We start from the raw sequence: 20,039 nt of genomic DNA on the forward strand, positions 1-20,039 counted from the left end.
GATCCAAGAACGACGAGGCACCGATGACGAGTTATCGGGAAGTCTCTTGGTATAGTTGCGAACGAATCTCGTGCGATCGCGGTAGCGGATTTCGTTGATCTCGCCCCGAGAATACACCAGGAATCCGCCGCAAGCACTGAGCCGACGGTATACGTAAGCTTTCGAGCTTGCACGGCTGATGGCGCGATGCAGATCGAGTTCGATTGGTTGGGAACGTGAGAGCGCGAAACTGTTGCGGGACGACGACGGAAAGGGCGAGGAGGGTCGATTCGGGCAGAAGATCAAGAAAAGAAGGAGGAGGAACAGAGAGCGGCGACGAAGAGTAGCTTAAACCCAGAAATAACTAATAAGACATTCACTCTGAGACGGGCGGCCAGCCGGCCCGGACGAACGCGGTGCGTCTGAGTAAAACTCGTCACATCGGCAACCTCATCATCCACACCATATACGATAAACGTCACACTACTTAGAGCGAAAACGGCGGAAAGTAAGGCCGGAAGAAGTAGAGGGAGGGTGAAGGAGACGTGTTACGGGAAAATAAGCGAGGGCGCATCGTGTGCCGTAAATATAGTGCTGTAAAAAGGAAAGAAAGTGTCGCCGGAAAGAAAGTTCCACGTGATATCGTCGATTAAGTGCAAGTGCATCGTCGCCGTATCACGATATAATCAACCGGAATTGCTTCCAACGGAGATCTCCATTTGTTCCTTCCTCCTCTTATGGACCACGAAAGAGAAAGAGAGAGAGAAAGAGAGAAAGAAAGACTATCTACCATCGTCGTCGTCATCATCGTCGTTGTCGTCGTCGTCGTTGTCGTCGCTGCCGTCGCCGTCTAATTTTAAGTGTTAGATAATGCACACCGGTGCGCACCGGTGTGTGCTCGGATACTAAAACGGTATCGCGCAAGCACGCGCGCACGCACGCACGCGCGTGAATACGAGATAGATCACGACGACGATGGCAATGGCACGCTCGAAAGCTCGTACCGGATCCGCATACCCGTTCCTCTATGTCCACTCTCTGTTTCAAGCTGTTCCCTCTCGATCTCTTTTACGGCCTTTTCCGAAGTAAATAAGTTACCGCGGAGGAGTCCTTCGGTCCCCATAGCCCATTGAATCTGTCTCCGCGCGAATTTTTCGCCACGTTTCTTCCTGTCTTGCTGATTTCGCTTCTCGTCCGCTTGTCTTTGATTCAGCGTGCTCTCTCGTGCGATTCGTGCTTCCCCCCCCCCCCACGCTGTTTCCTATTCCCTCGATCTTTGATACATTTATCTTCTTTAACCCGAACCTGTCTTGGGACATCTTACTTTAGTCCTTCTCGCTATTCCCGATGCGAATTCTCTACGCGCGAATATCCGCTGTACGATTTTTAGAATTCTGGTTTTATTAAAGGTCTTTTCGCCGTTAGTTAGCACCGACTTTGTAGCTTCGTTTCTGGTTGCTAATTTTGCAACCCGGTTGCAGCTTCTCATCAAAGTATTCTATCTCTCTTTTGCTATTTCGCAAAAGGACTCTTCATTTTGCCTTTTCTTTCACTAGCGAGCTTACCGCTTCTACTTAAACATTTCATTCCATTTTGATTATTTCGTTTCGAATCCGCGCTTTTTCGTTACAACTTGTTACCGGCTGCCTCTTTCTCCTCATTTTCATTATTATTATATTCCGCCTTGTTTGCCATTCTATGATTTCTCTTTTGGTGCTGCAAATATCGTTCGCGCAAATAATCACTCGCGGGACAAAAATATTTGCTCTTATTATTATACCGACTTTTTTTAGCTTTTTATTATAGCACAGACTATCTTTTCATTTCTCAATTTTCTTCACTCCTCTCTCTTCTTTCCTTTTTGTAATTTACGTTTCGTTCTATTTACGTATACATTCAGTTTACTTCGAGTGAGGGGAAGGGGTGGGGGCCCGAAAGTTCTTATTAACTTGGCTTCCTCAACTTTTGCTTCTATATCTCTCTGCGTTTCTTCTTCTATTTCTCTTTTAACTTATCTGCTTTAACCGATTTCGTCATTTACACTTCCGTTCATAAATTCCCAGGCATTCTGAAAAATAAAATAAAATTCTTGTATAATTTTTTTACAACATAATTTAGTCTTTTTTTTATCTATAAAATAATAAAAATATCTGTCTGTTGCTGGGAAACTTTCAATTTTTTTCATCGAAAAAATTCCCTGGAGGGTAATAGACGAGTGAGAAAAGTGGAGCCGTGAACTGTATCACACTATACTCTGATACGGTATCTCTAAAGCCCTGAAAAAAAATATCATTGGGTATGCTTGAAAAAATTAATTAACAGAATTAAATTAAGAATGCCCAATATATAAGGCTGTAATAAAAATAAAATTTTTAGAGAAAAAATTATAAGTTTTCTAAGCAATATATTTTAATTCGTGATAAATATTTTTGTTATTTTATAGTTAAAGAAGCCCAAATTATTGCAGTATTATATTTATTTTATTATTAAGAGTGTCCGGAAACTTATGAACGGTAGTGTACCTTACAATATATTTGCTTTCTTTCTCCTTCTTTTTTTCTCATTCTCCTCTGTCGTCACTATGCGTTTCTCTTACCCTCTCTTATCTCGCGCGCGCTACCTCATTACGATTCTCTGACCTTTTTTGCGCCTACGTGCTCGATCTGCATCTCCCTACTTCTGCTGTTTAAAGGCTCACCCTTTACCTCAGCTCTGTCTTTCTTGCACGTATCATTTTCTCTTCAACTCATCCGCTCCCGTACCGATTTCGCTACCTCATTTCTGTTTCGCTTTCCGCGTCTTTCCTCGCCTCTTCTCACTCGCTTTCTCGGTTCATCCTTTCCCTTCCGCCGCCTCGCGCTCTTCCGTCTCCCCGTTCTCCGTCTGTCTCCGCGTGCTCTAATATGGCCACCCGGTGTCCAATTACTCGCTTCGTTCTCGCTACAGTTTTTCCGCCATCGTATATACCCGCCGACGGCCGCGACGGAGAAAAGATCCTCATCAACCTCTTCGCGCGACACGCCGTTTTATTTTTCGCTTTTTCTTACACGACGCGATCGTCCGTTCATCCTTATTCATCGGCCAGTTAATCGCGTCCCGCCCGTGTGATAGTGCTCTCGTGCCTCTTGCCGCATCGCGAACGGCGATATCTCATCGCCGATGTAAATCCCCGATGTAAATCCCCTCCGATTGGGGAAACTACGTGACATTGTCGTAAACCAACGGAATGGAAAAGTGATTAAAAAATTGTCGAACGCGGAGAATCGATATAAGCGCAAATCGCATGGCATCGCGGGGGGAATGCTCTCGTCTTTTCCATTTCTCGCTAACGAATCTAATTTGGCCGATAATCGACACGATTCCCCGAGCATATACGATTCCGTTTGGCACGAGTCCAGAAAACATCGACGGAACGAACGCTTGGGATACTTTACTACTTTCGGGAAGTGTTTCAGTGGCTCTTGTAATAACGGCGAAAAAGAAATCACGATGTATAAAGCTTAACGACATTTGCGACAGTTGTTTAGCGAAGACAAGAAATTTCGAAATTTTAAAATTCGATAAAATCAATTTTGTCGATTTTGTAGATGTGCTCCGGATGATTCTCCGTCAAACGGTGCAACTTTACAACGCAAAATTTGTTAGACAATCTGTCACTGAAGTGCAATAGCGCGATAAATACAATTTAAATAAATATAATTTTGTGCTTCGGTACGTGCGCTTTAGCGGTAGCCAATATAAAACCCGTGAATTTCATGATCACCCCGTATGGAAAATCGAAACGGCTGAACCGGGAGAGATAATTTGACAAACAAGGGCAATATGAATATTTTCGAACGAATATCGCACCGTTCCGATGGAATTCAACGAATTGACGGCTGCTTTTATTACGAAAAGCTACGGCGCGGCGCAAAAATATGGGTTGCGCGTTTATTTAAAAATTGGCCTCGCAGCCAATCGCGCCCGGCACAAAGCGTGGACGCGCGCGTATGTGCGCGCGGGTTTGATGTGTCCGATTCAACGTTGACCGCTTTCACTGCGCGACGTTCCCGCGCCGCGCCGCTCTGTTTATCGCCATTCGAAACCGAAATCACTTTTTTAATCGAATTGCCAAAAAAAAAAAGAAAAAAAATTCCACCGCGAGCTATCGCCGCGACGTTGTAACATTGCGATTACAAACAGGCGGAACGTAAGTTACGTGCCTGTCCCTCTCTCGCGACATTTGCGGAGTCTCAACGCCTCGGGGCGCCATTACGTTAATTAGAACCATCGTGCAACGCCGTCACCCTTGAACATCCGGACTATTTTTTTTTTTCTCGCTTCGATCCTGGCAACGCTTCCGCCCACTAATCACGCGGAGTCCTACGCGCGGTCTGTCACGGTCGTCCTGTATCGCGGCCAAAATACGATCGGCTCACTTTCACCGAGACGACACGAACGCCAGTCGTTATTCGTCGTGTCTCGTCGAAATATCTACCGTTGACCGCTTCCCCCCCCCCCTCCCGGCATGACAGTGCGCTTAAATTTACACGACACACTCATGCATCATACGTACATGACACGCGCGATGACGATTTACGTGGGACGTGGCGACGAAAATTCTCGATTTCACAAAATTTCTTCGCGCCGTCCTCGCACACAGTCGTGTCGCGTCGCGTCGCGTCGCGTCACGTCGCGTGTTGGAGCTGTAGTTTAACGACAGCGGGTCTCTGTCTGGTTTCTAGCTGTTACAGCGCTGGATTTCGGTGACCGGAAAGCACAACGCGGGGACCACTAGAGAGGGGCCCCCAACCGAGGAGGACCGCCGAAAGGCGGTCGCCAATTCAAGTAAGAGCTTCGATAACAAAACACGCGTATATGTGTGACTTTATTTTCTGAAAATTCGCCGTATTTCGTAGTACTTTATTCAGTATTTAATATTAACATCGAATAATGGATAGTATTTAATTCTGACAAGTTCATTATACGTGCTATTATTATGAAAATGAGTATTTCATTACAACACGATTGTTATACGGTGCATAAACTTATGCATTATAGTAACTGTAATGATGATGCAACTGTAACGATATTCATTTATACAACCGATTTTAGCATTTGATAAATTAGTAATGAGGTTTCGGTATGACCTATTAGCGCGACCTTTGAATAATGGCTTCAACTAATCCCTGCTGTTGTAAAAATAATTACTCTGGCAACACGGGGATATTAACGAGTTTTATAATGATCTTGTTAGTGAACTTTAGTACGTTGTCGGATAATCTCTCTGTCAGATCTATCTGCTCATTAAAAGTACCAAAATTTCTCCGGGAATAATAATCACATTATCATCCACTGGCGAGAGTTAATAAGAAAAAGTCAGCGAACAAATGAATCTGTACTAATCAATCTTCGTCGCGCGGCGGCTTATGATCTATAGCTCATTGCTGGAGGGCTGCCGATTCCCGTAGTTCCTTTTTCTTCCTCTTTCCGCGTTTTGATCGGCAAAGCTTTGTTTCCATCGAACATTTATGTCGTAAGACTGACGTGAAATAATTATGTTTAACGTTTAGCGAAAGAATGAATGCACGCTCCGATTTGTTAAGTAAAAATCTGTTACAACACCGAAGGGATGATTAAAAATTCCGGCGGCAAAAAATCCTTTGTCGGGGCTTAAAATGCGTCGAAAACATTTCATTAAATTGTTTTGCACTGCACGTGAGAATTACGTGAAACCTATACTATCATAAGGCAAAAATAAAATATTAATTATGAAATTGCGTACTGTAAATCACGAAGTAAATAAGTTAATTTACCGATATTTTATAAAAAAGTAAAATAAGAATTATTATAAACAAAATATAAATTCGTCAAGATAACGAGATACATAAATATTTTTTATAAATTTTTTATTCTAATTTAATTTTTTATCCGTATCTCTTTTTTATCTGTAATATCTTCTCTGGCGTATAACAACGTCATGGCACAAGAAGTTTATTGCGATACGAAAGCACGTCGAAAAATTAGTCACGTCAATACTCCACGTCGGGTCCTATAAATGTTTCCGCGATAAAGCGTTCGAGACAGCTATAAGTTGGATCGATATTTTACAAAAATGGGTACAAGGTATGATTTATCGGTTTTAGAGTAGTGCGGTATGTAACGCCTGATATCGCATTGTAGTTAGTTATCGCAGACTTCGGTCGAGTTATCGTAAAAAGTCATTGGTGAAATCACAGGGCTGCCAAGTGAAAAATGGGTCTTCATTTGTACAGGTGGATCTACATTTATGTCCATTCTCCGCGGTAGGTACAAAAAATCCATTTTTCTTCTAACTTTGAGATCGAGAACCGCTCGCCCACAAATGAGTCCCATTCTTCTTTGTCAGAAGTGAATTCATCAATCGCTTTTTGTATCGCACGTACGTTTTTATACTACTAATTTTCATATTACTATTTTATACACCGCTATCTTGTTTTCGTTGAAAGCTTTGGCATTTATAAATAATTATATCATCTGAATGTGAATAAAATTTAATTAATAAAATAGAATAACTTTCAAAATACTCGTAGAAAAGGAGAGACTACATTTTTTAATCTAACATTTTTTAAATTAATTGTTTTGTTAATTTTGTATTATATAAATTATTAATATAAAATTATTTAAAATACGCTAATATTATGATTTTTAACTTCAACGAAAGATGAAAGACTTTTCTCACTACATTTGTGTGTCCATATACTTGTTATAACATAAATAACGAGCTTTAAATGCTGTGTATAAGGATTATAATAATACAACCGAAATGATGTGGGCGCGAAATTTATATAAATCCGGTGATTCATTGATCCCACGCGGGATTATTCGCGAGCGTTATTTACATTGCTCGATGAACTCGTCTATAAAAGTGAGTCCCACTCACGCCCCTGGGGTGCCATTATAAAATGTCCGTAATTAAAATTGCTACCCCCGAGGGAACTGAAAAGTGTGATTATTTCGATATGAATAGATACATAATGATTTTATACCTCAGAATTGATTGATAAGCCAGAAAAACCTCAATGTTTTGCACAATTTTGCTTTATTCAAAATCAGTGTGACTAATACGTTTGACAAATAACTTCTCTTTTAACACAAAGAATATTTCAAGTTGTTCACGCGTTAAAATGACGTCGACGTTTCGAATAAATTTATTTTTCTGTTCGCTGCTTGGTTCGATCATTCGGATAATTGAATTCATTCCGAGAATATCACTGGACTTTCTTCGAGTTTTATACTTTATCGTCTTCTGGAAATAGTTTTTATTTTCTTTATATCGAACACGAGAATTACAGAATATATCGTAAGGTTCATAGCGTAATTATATATTGGAATGACAATATTTGTTTTTAACGATGCATTTTAATAGGTTGTCTTTTTCTCTTTTTCTGATCTTTTTTGCATCACATTTAATATCGAATTTATTTGACCATAAATAATGTAGTTAGATACTTTGTTGTCGGCACCGAAGCGCAATGCTGTATCGAAGTACATATAGTTTAAGGCATTACGTATACCGTGCACGTATGCCGATGAATTTTGCTCGTTCGCGTCGCGTATCTTTCCGGCCAAGTCGAGCATTGTGTATTCGGGATGCACTTTCGGGATGTACGAAGACGATTGACCGTGTTACAAGACGATGAAATTAAGCAACGTTTAAATCGGTCAGTCCGGAAATTTGATCACTTCACTGACAAGCGACGCGTGGATAAGCTCTAGGGACGTTTTCGTCCTTTTTTAAGGCCTTTCCGTTCTCTTTTCCTTTTTTCTCTCTCTCTCTCTCTCTCTCTCTCTCTCTCGCTTGCTCATTTTCTCTCCTCTAGTCGTGTCGTTGTACGCGTTAGAACATCGAAGTTTCATGTAGTAAAAATGGAGGAGAGTTGAAAGAGCGCATCGCGGACTAACGAGCTACAAAGTGCACCTAGGCACGTAGTAAATGTCGCACGAGGAAGGACGGCGACTGTTAACACATGTCCCGCTCTCGCAAAAAATCCTCGACACCAAATACCGCACCATTAACGCTCGTGAATTCTAAAATACGAAAAATGGCTTTTGTAATCATTTATCGCGATAATTCACGCAGGAGACACTGTGATGATATTTTATTCGTCGAAACATGAAACGATAAATCACTATGTTGATGCAAACAGCTGCAATGTTAAAACGTATTATATTATATTCTTTACAATATTGTAATATTACCTTTATGTATAATGCCGGTAATATTACTAATGCAACATTACAATACCGCGCTCTGACCTTTCGCATGCGATTCACGCATCCACGTGTATTACCGTTTAAGTGACCCGGAGCGTTTTGCGCGAAACGTTAGCGCGTTCAACGAAATTAGAAACGCCAGCCAGCGTTATAATTTTACGGTCTCGCGCTACACAGTTGCACCATATCCGACCGGAGAATATAATTCCATGGTGCTCGCGTATGTAATGGTTAAGTATAAGTAGGTAACAGTAGCAGCCGAAATGTGTGCTGGAATTTATTGTGAACCATGAACCGCAGTGGCGCGGTTGCGGAAACCGCGGGCGCATTTTCGGCATTGGTTGTAATCCACTGCGCTCCGCCGATCTTGTGGTTTTCACCCGGGACTTTTATACGTAGTCTACTCTTACTTGATATTTCATCGTTGTCATCGCGACCGCATAATGTCAGAATGATAAGTTCATCGCACCACGTGCAATCCGGGCCAAAGAGTGTTTCAGACAGGACTCAAATGGACCAGATGGAAATGTATAATACAATAATTTACTACGCCTTTGGCTTCGAGGAAACAATATTATATGCTGCAAGCGTTTCGATGCCGCAAATACATTTTGATGTCATGTTAAAAAATACTTTTTACTCCAATCGACCGTAATTCTTTCGAGACAATAATCTTTAACTATTTGCTAAAAGAGATTTCTATTTTAATTTCCATTTTATACTCATTAAAGATCAATAATTGTTTTATTACATAAAACAAGTAATTAGTGTTGTACAATAAAAAAATTTATTGAAATATATATAAGTACCACCTTGCATGGCGATTTTCAATCGCAATGTTTTAAATGATATATGTATATGCATTCTGAATATCTCGAAAGGGTTGACGCTTCTCATTCTCATTCCTTCTATTCGCTGTTACTACTACTTTCAACTTTCTATGCAAACGAGAAACGGCTCAAAGACCGAGAAGGATATAAGTTCGTGGGGTAAGCATACCCTGATATCGATGCTTGAAAGCAGATTCTTCGAACTTTGTTTAAGGATCCGGCAAGAGAGCTTAATCGCATAATTCCAGAAGCCGACTTTTGAATTAAACATTAGTTTTCAACTTTCACATGATCGCTTGTGTGAACAGTTATTTTTTTATATACAGTTTGAAAATATTTTCAACAATTAACAGACATGATCGTATATTTCCTACATAATATAAATGTAAACCGTCTGACTTTCACACTCTTAATATTATATAATAACATCTGATTATCAGATAGAAGTTTGATGCATTTTTGGAAGCATCTCACTTTAAAGCGATTAAAGCGGTTAACAACGATTTCCTTAATGCCAACAGTTCATGGATTAAACTATAGTAGATGAAACAGCCATTTATTGTTCTCCCGATAATTGTCGTTCTCCGATGCTTTTACGAGTACTTGCCCTCCGGCAAATTATGGATCACCTTGTCGCCTTTGTCCACGATTGAATCGTCTGCGTGTACGGATGAATTGTAATAGCGAACTATCGTTGAATTATGACAGACAGATCAATGCGTTTGTTCCGTCCATGCCGTTAATGGGATTTCCACAAAATCCGATGGATGTCTGAAATGTTTAGAATGTGATTGGCACGAGGAGACAGATGGAGCAAAAATAAAATCCGCGGCTCAACTCTTTGCGTGTATCTGCAACAAGCACCATCAGCAAGAGTCGAGAATTTCAGCTTTTCAATGACCGCTTTCCGAACATCTGATGGAAACTGCATACAAGAAACTAACGTTGAAAATAAATCTGAAAAATAAATCAATTATTGGAAGCTGTATCATTTGTGAATGAGATTACATTTTGCAACGTTCACTGTTAATTTCTGCACGGAAAAAATTACGTCGTATTAACAGCATTAGCTGACAATACCTAATCTTGTTAATTCAATATTAATGACAATATTAATGACTTACAAATGCTCGTTAAAAAACCATGTTCTTTTTTAAATAAAATGTTATTTGTTTCATTAAGACTGTTATTGAGAATGAATATGATTATTTTTAATTAGTCTATCAATTGCTGTTGACTAATACAACATTACTTTTTTTCCGTGAACATCACTATCTCGTTTTCCTTCCTTTTGTTTTATTAAATAATAACGCGTAACGAGGCAATCGATTTTCATAGCCAACCGTTTTCTAAACGTAGTCCTATGTTAGCGGGCTAAGAGGACTTTAGAGATTTAAAGAGGCATCGTATTCGGAGTGCCCCGCAGGGATGACTATTCCGCACAGTCATTTGGGCTTAGCGAACCCACGGGCTCGAGCTTAATATTATACATTGCGGACGCTTATGCATTATACATATATCCAGATATAAACATTTTTGTACGTCACAATGCAATAAAGCAATAAACATTTAAGGAAAAGCAAGATACAATCCAATTTAGTAAAAATAATAGAAATAAGATCCGTATATGAGCTCGATATACATAAAGAATAGATAAAGCTCGTTTTATTTATGTTTCTTAATTAAAGATTCCGAGAAACATTTCGAGTGTCTTTCACTATCTCCCATCACGTAAACTACAAACGACACTTGTAAAATATACGAGCCGGTTAAATGTGTTTTTTATGCGGGCAAACCCACATATGAGTGGAACACGCGCGTATTTCTTCTTTTTTTTTACGATGTCGTCGACAGCGGAGATTGATGCTTCTTGACATGGGACTCTAATCGTTGATGCGCTCTATGAAATAAAATGCGATATAAGTGACGTTTACCTCTAGATCAAAAAAGATCAAAAAGCTCGTATTTTTTTACAGCAACTTTTTTACGGTTTAGCATTAAGATATTTCGTCGCGAAGTGAGAAAGTCTTTCATAAGAGAGGAATTTCGCATGTATGAGAAAACGGCGTTCTAATCCACGAACGCAATATTCGTGATGTAGTTAGTATACGGCAGATTCTTCCGAAGAATGGCATGAAACACGACAGCAAAAGGCAATCTTATTGCAGTTTCCGCAATATACCATTATTGCGGAAATTTAAATCGTACGGAAGCTTAATTGCATTAATTGCCGGGGCCAAAGGGCCGTCATTTAAGCTTTGGCTTTATGCTCAACAATGCATAGAGCAACGCGCGGTCGTGACGAAAGTGACATGTTTGCAAATTGAAACAAAGCAATAGGTATAACGGGATAATAACGGGAATAAAGGGATTACAATGGAATACCCTCACGTGGATAATAGATTAATACGCGACTATACACGGCGACTTTGGTCGCGACTCTGCTCGAGGAGTTTCTCATTAAATTTCCCCCCCATTTTCGCTTCCGGTCTCTCATTGCGGACTAACGAGACGCATTATATCATCGCTATATATCCCGTCAGAAACTCTTCAAGCGCACGGCGTTGGATGCAATCGACGTTTCCGATAATACAATTCTTGGGCAAATAAGAACGCTGCGACGCACAACCGCGATGTTATCGCGCGCCCCGCACCTGGCATATAAAGTGTCGTACCTGCTTCCCGCCAGGGGGGAGAGGGTGAGAGAGATTTCTCTCTAATCTTCTCTCCGGATACACCTCTGCCTCCACCTCCCACGAGGCGCCCGATCCGAACAATAAGATCTGTACTGCCATTCATTCCTCTCCTCGCTTTCCCATGCAAATGGTAAAGAGACTATTCACACTAGACGCGGAAGACGAGATCTCGCCTCGCGCTCGTCGCGCCGTGCATTTTATTTCTCCCGTTATTCTTTCAGAGCAACGTCGCCGTCTCCTGTTTGCGCGACAGTTTCATAAAAGTGCATGAGGGGATAATAAAACCGTGCCGCGAGACGAACATGACTTTTCTGTATCTATCGGCGATCAAAATTCAAACTTTAAAATCTTGCCGCGAAGTTATTGTTCCGTAACGCAAGGAGCTTGTCGAATTCGAATGGAGAAGAATCATCGTGCGATTACGTGCAGATGATTTGCGTTGCGACAGTCATTTAAGTAAACGATTTTGTTCAACAACTTTTTTCTTACGTTATCTTATTTTGTTGTAAATTTTTATGGTAAACCGTGAGTTTGTGAGTTCGCCTCGCGCTAAGAGCATTCCGCAATGAAAAATAATAGGGTCGTTATTGTATGCAAATTTCGAGAATGCCTTTGCATAAGAGTGTTGTTCAATTAGATACGTGTAATGGCGGTCATGCAAGAAAATTGCGACTTTACGCCGAACTGTCCCGAAGTGCTCTCTTACGTAGCCTGCTTATGCATTATGCAAATTTCTTCGTAAGAGGTTTAACACTGTTCGAGATCTCACATTAATGATAATGCTGGCCATTAGAGCTTTACTACCTGTCCGTGACTTAACGGCAAGTGGACAGAAATCAATCGTTCGTATAAGTGCGCCCTAAAAGGGTGTACAAGGTGTGGCCGGGCAGTTGACGATATATCAGATTGTTCTACTTTTGTTCTACAATTTTCTTTTAGAGCGATTATAAATTTATACTTTGTAACATTTACAACAATTTATAAACTTTACAATCTTCTCGAGATATCTGTAATATTACAATCACTTTCAAAATATAAAATCCATGACAAGCTGTTGGCGTTATAATCGCCTAAATAATATCACATGATAGATTGCTATTTTTCAATCTAGAAATAATTGTATAGCGCAATTGTATCTCTGCCGAGAAGCATTGATACTTGAGGCAACAGGAGAGTCCGCGTTTTAATTTAGTGTTTATTGTAAGCTATCTGTTCGTTGCAACACAACGATATATTGCCAGAACGGTCCGAACCTTATAATCGATACACTCCACGTCCATTATCAAATTCTCTCGCAATAGCGAACAAACGCGCACGTATACACACATACACGCGCGCGCATGCACACATGTATTCACAGAGCTTCTATCTATCTTACCTTCGTCCCCAACGAAATAAAGCCCGAGCTCTCGGGAGTAAACAAAGAAAACTTTGGCCGTTATAACTTTGTACCATATAGTCGTAGAAAGAGAGAACATCCCCGCTCTTAAGCGTTAAATGGCCCAAAAATAATGCATCCGGCTCTCTCTCTCTCTCGTCTTTCGCACAAAAGTCGCTCAAATGTTCCCCTCCTGCGCGAATTTAACGCGTATAGAAGATTAAAGTAAAAGTAAAACGAGGGTACACTGAATACGGGGGAGATATACGGTAGTCCCGCGGAAATCGATAGCGCAACCGGAAACTTCCATCGTATTCACACCGTCTTAGAGAGGGGGGGGGAGGGGGCGTTAGGATTATGCCGAGGTGTTAATTATGATTAGCAATACTGGCCGGCTCGATTACGTCTTCATTGATCAGATATAATTACGGCGCGTCCACGTATCTCGTTTCAAGTGCGTTTCAAAAATGCCCCTTCTCGCCCTTCCTCCCGCGAGAATGTCTTCCGCTTCGAAACCTCGAAAGATATAGAGTACGATAAAGGACGCTGTAAAAAGGGAGACAGGAGAGGTATTGCACAATTTCTTACAGTTTTGAAGAAAGGCAGGAAGTCGTATAAAATGCCCGTACCAACGATATTGCGAGTTTCAGGGGCTACGCGTAACGATTGCTCGATTGTAATGAGACCTAAAAATGTTATCAAGTCATCTGATATTATCTGATTAATAAGTCCAGAGGTAATACCCAGCGAGAGTTAACGACGGGATTTCACGAGGCTCGCTTTCAATGGATGGGTAGAGAAAAAGAAAGAGAGAGAGAGAGAGAGAGAGAGAAATCGAGTTTTATTTCCTATCCATTTATGGATGAAGATTTGTTACGCCACGGGGATATCATGCTGGAGACTCTGTTGTAGTTTAATATCTAATTACCATCAAGCACGCGCTTTCGCGAGTTGCTCTCCGTTGAATTGAGGTCGAGAGAGCACCTCGAAAAGTCGCTAACTACAAATTTAATCGAAATATATATTTCGCGTCGGGCGCATATATTTCGCAGTCCCGCGGATCTGCATTTCAAATCCGTGGATTTCTTTTTAACACGTCTTCCAACGTCGTATGTAATTCCGCGTGTCGTCGTATCTGTTGCGGCATTTGAGTTAGGCGCATACTTAGAATATGCAAAGTGTTCAAAATTAACCGAGGTATGTATGGCGTCGGCCTCATTTTAAAGTCAGAACGCGTGACACAAACTCGCCTCCGCTATATAGCGAGCGCAGCGTACTTTCAAGTTCCCTGCGTGTAACGATTTGCGGTAAAAGTGTGTGAACCCACTTGCCTGGTATTTGCCCTTGTAATTTTGCAATAAATTAGATTGCTTATTAAATGAACCCCCGTTCACATTTTGGAATCGCGATATTACATTAAAAGGGAATATATTATATATCGTGGAAGAGCTACCGTTACAGCGAAATCCTCGCCGAAAGTGCATCAGCAATTAATATATTATTCACATTTGCATTTTGTAGATGGCAAAAGAGCAGCATCTCGTCAGAGAGACGACGAAATAATATTTGACTTTAGGACAACGCGAGTGCTTTTTGCGACGCTGCGTGTTCTCGATTTACAACGAGGAGCTAATTAAGATTAACATTGCGAAGTATGCTGATTATCTCTTTGTTGACTCGACATTATTCCAATTTCGTCAGTTCTCTATTGTTGGGTGTCAACCTACGATTTCTCATTTGAATAAAACAGCAGCGCTATCTATCTATCTATATATATATATATATATATATATATATATAACGCCCGGCGGGTTTAATTGAAAAACTCTCCGGAATAATGTGGTTTGGAGTCAAATATAAATCGGAAATTACGGCATATCTCTTCGCGAAGCTCTCAATAGCGAGGAAACTCTTAATGACGAAACGGTCGACGCGCGCTATTTATACAATCGCACAATGACAAATGTGAATAATCAAAACGGAAGTAAAACGCTGAAAGGCATTAATTAAGGACACCATTCGACTCGCAATGGACGCTTGAAGGCTTAAAAAGCGGCGATAAGTCTGTAATTTATTTCTCTTTGCGATACGAACGAGCAAAACGTGAATAAATTATATCGCGGAAATAAATTCCGTGGAATGTAAAATTTCTGTGTTTCAGCGGTAAAACTAACACAATCACAGTGAAAAATGTGAGGTATTGAAAGATTTATTTTGTAGGTACTGCAAATATTAAAAGAACGTGAAATTATGTTTAGTGCCGACTGCTTAATATTCCGATATTCTGCTGCATTGCATAAATGTACATATCTATATAAATTGATAATGATAGCGAATGTAACAAGCGAATAAATGTTAAAATTTTTACACGTTCTTAAAAAGGTAGTGGCACGTATGTGTGTGTGTGTGTGTGTGTGTGTGTGTAATTTCATTTCATGTGTTTTATAATTATATTTTTTAAACATTTTATTTGATTCCACTTCATGAGATTAATCACTGTTATCAAAGGTCATTTTGCATTCGCAAGCTTAAGTTATGAGATCTGAAGAACTTTAAACGGCCTTTTATTACGCTCTCAGAATTAATTAAATTCATTCACGTTTTCTTATGTCTCACGTGTAGTAGACGGAAGCAGAGATGTAATATAATAATGTAACACCTTTAATAACAGTCGTTCGTTCTTTTAACTGCATTTCGTTAGTATCACAAGAGGCGAAAACAGAGACAATTACAAGTACTGCATTGTCCACTTGTCCGCCGATTGCTTCATTTTCTTCACATCGAACATAATAGTGGCGCAATAATTGTGGTAACGAGAATTTCTTCTAATTTTATAAAATTGCATATTGTTAATTATTTTAATGTCACGCTTAAATACGTACGCGCGGAAATAAAGCACCGCGATAAAAGCGCTGCAGAAACGCCGTTTTTCCTCGCACGGGCAATCGGGCGCATTTGCGAGGGAAAAGTCTGCGGGTGCTTTTTCGTACTGCGTGTGAGTCCGACACGGGAGACAAAGCCGTCCTGTCTTAACCGGGGAAAGCTGAAATCAAGTCTTTTTTTCCAACCTTTCCACATAGCGCCGCGCGACTGTGATCCCCCGTATCTCCGACTAATGAGAGTAGCCGCGTGGCCGACAACTTAATGAAAGCCGGATAATTGGAAAAACCCGAATGCCGGTTTAACGCCGAATCAACGTATAAAAAAGAGGAAGGAAACGGCTACCCACGTTAATTAAACGCGGCTGACCAATTTGACTCGTGGCGAAATATTACCGTGTTTCAGCGTTTATTAATCGCCTGAAAATCGGGTCAGTGAGCTCGCACGCGCTCTTTCATGATTTTTCAGATATTATCCGGCATAAACACTGACGATTAGATTAATACCCGCTGAATTGCGAGTTTCTTTCTCGCCGTCGCGGCTTTCTGCAAATACACGAGTTTGACTGGATCACATTAGTTCGTTGTAATGAACATATATACATACACATATTGAATTGCGCTGACGTTAATGCGATTCGAAATTGAGGAGCGCTCAAGTGCAACCTAAATACAAACCGACAGAGCTTTATTATAAATTATGATACGGTGAGCTGTGCCGCTTAATATATTCCCCGATACAATCGTATTTCTGCGGCGGCTGAAACGTACGTTCTAACTCCCTTTAAAGAGAGTCGCCGTCATCAGATTGAACCCCTAAACATAAGACGTTAATCGCGAAACTGATATGGTACTTCAACTGGGTTAATGGTAGAGATTCCTGATCATAATTCCTGATACGGTAAAATACCTCTTGCGCGCCGGTAACATTATTGCGTAACATTACGTATTCTTAATTCTTACTTTGCGCTTGCAATTAGTATGATTGGATAAGTTGGAGGCCGTAGATAACGTTATACCTGTAGCTCGCAAATTCGCGAACGCGTTTTTAACTTTGGATCAAAAAGAGATTGAACGTAACTCTTGACAGCCCGGATTCCTCCGGCTAACAATGTTGCTCAACGGCGCGAGGTTCTTAATTTCCTCCTTTTGAATTCGGATGGAAAGAGAGCAGATAAAAAGCGGCGGAAAACGAGTTAAGAATGTGAGCGATATATTTTGCGCAAACTCGGAAGAAGAATAGCAGATCTCTCACGCAAATTAATTTACGTGCCAAAACCGAGCTGCAACGGGAGAGATGGCGGGAAGGGGGGAAAAAATGCGGACGGTGCGATAACTCAGCTTTCAACCTAATAACAAGAATAAGCGAAAAGTGAGAATAATGGTAACGTCGCGCGGACAGAAACTTCGCTTTGAAGGGGTCCGTTTTTGAAGAATGTCGGCTATTATTGTACATCGACAACTTGAAATTCGCACAATGGCGTGGGTCAAATTCTGCACAATACTTTCGATATATACCGTGCATTCTTCCCTATCGAATTTTTATCGGCCATGCGTATTGCGGCCGTAAGTCCGGACGTACGAAACTATATTTCAACTATTTATCATATTCTATTTATCTGTTTGTAACGCAAATCAATGACAATTGACGCTAAAATACCTCACGTTTAACGTATGATTATATAATTAAAATGTATAATATAATTAAAATATAGTAAAATATAAAATAAGACAAGACATTTCCGGAAATATATTTTGAAAAATATGGACAACTGTGAATCATCCTCGAAACATATTTATTTATTTGTATATTTTTCTAAATTATGTATAATTTATGCAAAACGTGTAATCCCGACTGATCAGTTTGCAAGGGAGAGATGCGATATATATACGCGCAGCGGTAATCCTGTTTCGCTAATTCTCTTTACGCTGAAATCATAAACTGCTTATACTCTTTCAAACAGATCCATTCGCTGTACAAATGCTGCGTGAGATCTAATGGTTGATTAAGCGTAACGTTCGTACACAACAAATCGATCATCGGCCTGGTTAATGCCAGAGTTAACAATTGTGATGATCTTATTAATTAACAGTGACGCCCCATGATTGCGAGTTTAACGCTACCGTCAAATCAAACGGCGTCCATTATTATTAACACGTTAAATCGTAGATTCAACGGCAGGCGATTCAACGCGTGCTCGCGGACATGCTCGCGCGATTTCCTCGCCGAGCTATTTAACGTCGAAAATGAAATGGCGATTTCCCTCGACGTAGGGCTTTTTGTCACCAGATCTAAACTGAGAGATCTTCTGCCTGTGACGTTTTGTACGGTAAAAATTATTCCACAGAGGCAGAAGGGCTCTTATTACATTCTTTCACTATTTCATGCGTTATATATTCCGCGCACGGAGATTTATCATCATCTGCATCTCGTACATTTTTATTCCGCTCGCAAGGAGGCACTTTCGATCCGGCAGACACATGCAATCAAATATTGAAACATCTTGGCGTTGCAAATAAATGATTAGTTTGTTCGAGCGGCAAGAAGTAAATAATAAATCGGAAAAGAAAGTGCGAGACGAGCCTCATGCATTATGTATCCGATGCTGTATAATATGGCGATTGGTTGCGTGTTCGTCGAAGTTGAAGTACGCCACCCTTAGGAGATCAGCTATTATTGGGGGAAAAGACGTGTATGTCAATGTACAATATTCCATTATTCAGTTCGTCGTTATTTTGAATTATTAAAACGTACCGTGGGCTATAATGAAATCGCGCACGGTCGCGGGCAATTCACACGGCAGAAAGATTTCCGGCATCAGGCAGGAACGCCCGCGCGCTCTCCGGCAGGCGTTCCGGTATCATCGTATTTAATTAAACGCGATCGATCGGCTTATTTCCAGCGATTTGAATCCGAAAGACCCATCATCCGGGCGTCTCTCCACGGTGTCTCATTTCCGTCGCGGTAATTAATTTATATTAATCAAGCCGTATAAAATTCTGTCCGCACCGCCGTCGCCTCGCGCGTACTCCACTCAGCGCAATCCACGGCTTTTCAAACTTTTTAATCGGTTTCCACAAAGTTTCCTCCTCTCGATAACGCCGTTCTTTCCCGCTGGACCGCCGCCGCCGCCGCAATAATATAACTTTATCCACGCATCCGCGGCGGGAAACGGCACTTGATTGTGAAACCACCGCGCATCGTAGCGGCGATGAGATACCATTTCTCTCTCTCTCTCTTTTTTATTGCTTTTTCTTTCGCGCTTTATTCTCTGTACACTCAAAAATGTGGAAATGCGGAGATTTGAACTAGAAGTCATATTGGACATTTAATATTCTTCTTTATACACGAAACGTTTGGTTGCTCTTATTTTTCTTTATTTCTTTTGAAACACGTGTCTTATTTTTTTCTTTTATTCGTTTTCTTATGAAGTTTTAAATTCTGTATTTACCAATAAAGATTTAAAAGGTTTTATAAAAGTTGAAGGAAAAATATTGCTTTAGAAATCTGCGGAAAAGCGAAATTTTTTTTGTATTTTTTGTTGTTGTAAGTTTAAAAGACCAGTTCATGTATCGGTTCTCTAATGAGCTTCTTCGATTTTCTTCGATTATTATAGCTAATTATTTTTAACAAATTGAACATGCCTGTACAAATATAGTTGCATAATAGCATTGTTAGTAAAGTTTACAAGAGCCAGAGCTACAATGCGGCTCTCTCATATTTTTCAATTTGCTCGAAACGACAATCTCATCAGTATTGTAAAGTGCACTCATCTCTTGGTTATTATTATTATTAAATGTTAACTCCGGGATTATATGGAGCCGCGTCTTGACTTCTGGCGAAATTTCTACTTCACGATGGAGGATAATAAGAGCGAGGCAACTAGACCAAAAGTTTCGCGAGAATCTAATTATTGGGGACGAACCCGCAGTAAACACGGAGTACTTTAAGTACTCCTTGCCACTAACACGATACGCGTATTGCATGCTGAAAAACGAGACAATACGGATCACCGGGGTAATTAGGATCAGTACACTCGGG

The 20,039-nt window shown here is 40.5% G+C and overlaps 1 protein-coding gene across 1 annotated transcript in view; it reads left to right on the forward strand.

The window, feature by feature from the left end:
• Positions 1-363: 363 nt before the first annotated feature.
• LOC105458242 (RING finger protein nhl-1) overlaps positions 364-20,039 on the forward strand; it is a 63,156-nt gene continuing 43,480 nt past the window's right edge. Inside the window, exons 1-2 of the mRNA XM_011703409.1 lie at positions 364-395; positions 4,704-4,806. The gene's annotated coding sequence lies outside the window, so the exon portion shown is untranslated. The remainder of the gene's footprint in view (positions 396-4,703; positions 4,807-20,039) is intronic.

Source organism: Wasmannia auropunctata, unplaced genomic scaffold, assembly GCF_000956235.1.
Source record: "Wasmannia auropunctata unplaced genomic scaffold, wasmannia.A_1.0 LD334579.1, whole genome shotgun sequence".
Lineage (NCBI taxonomy): Eukaryota > Metazoa > Arthropoda > Insecta > Hymenoptera > Formicidae > Wasmannia > Wasmannia auropunctata.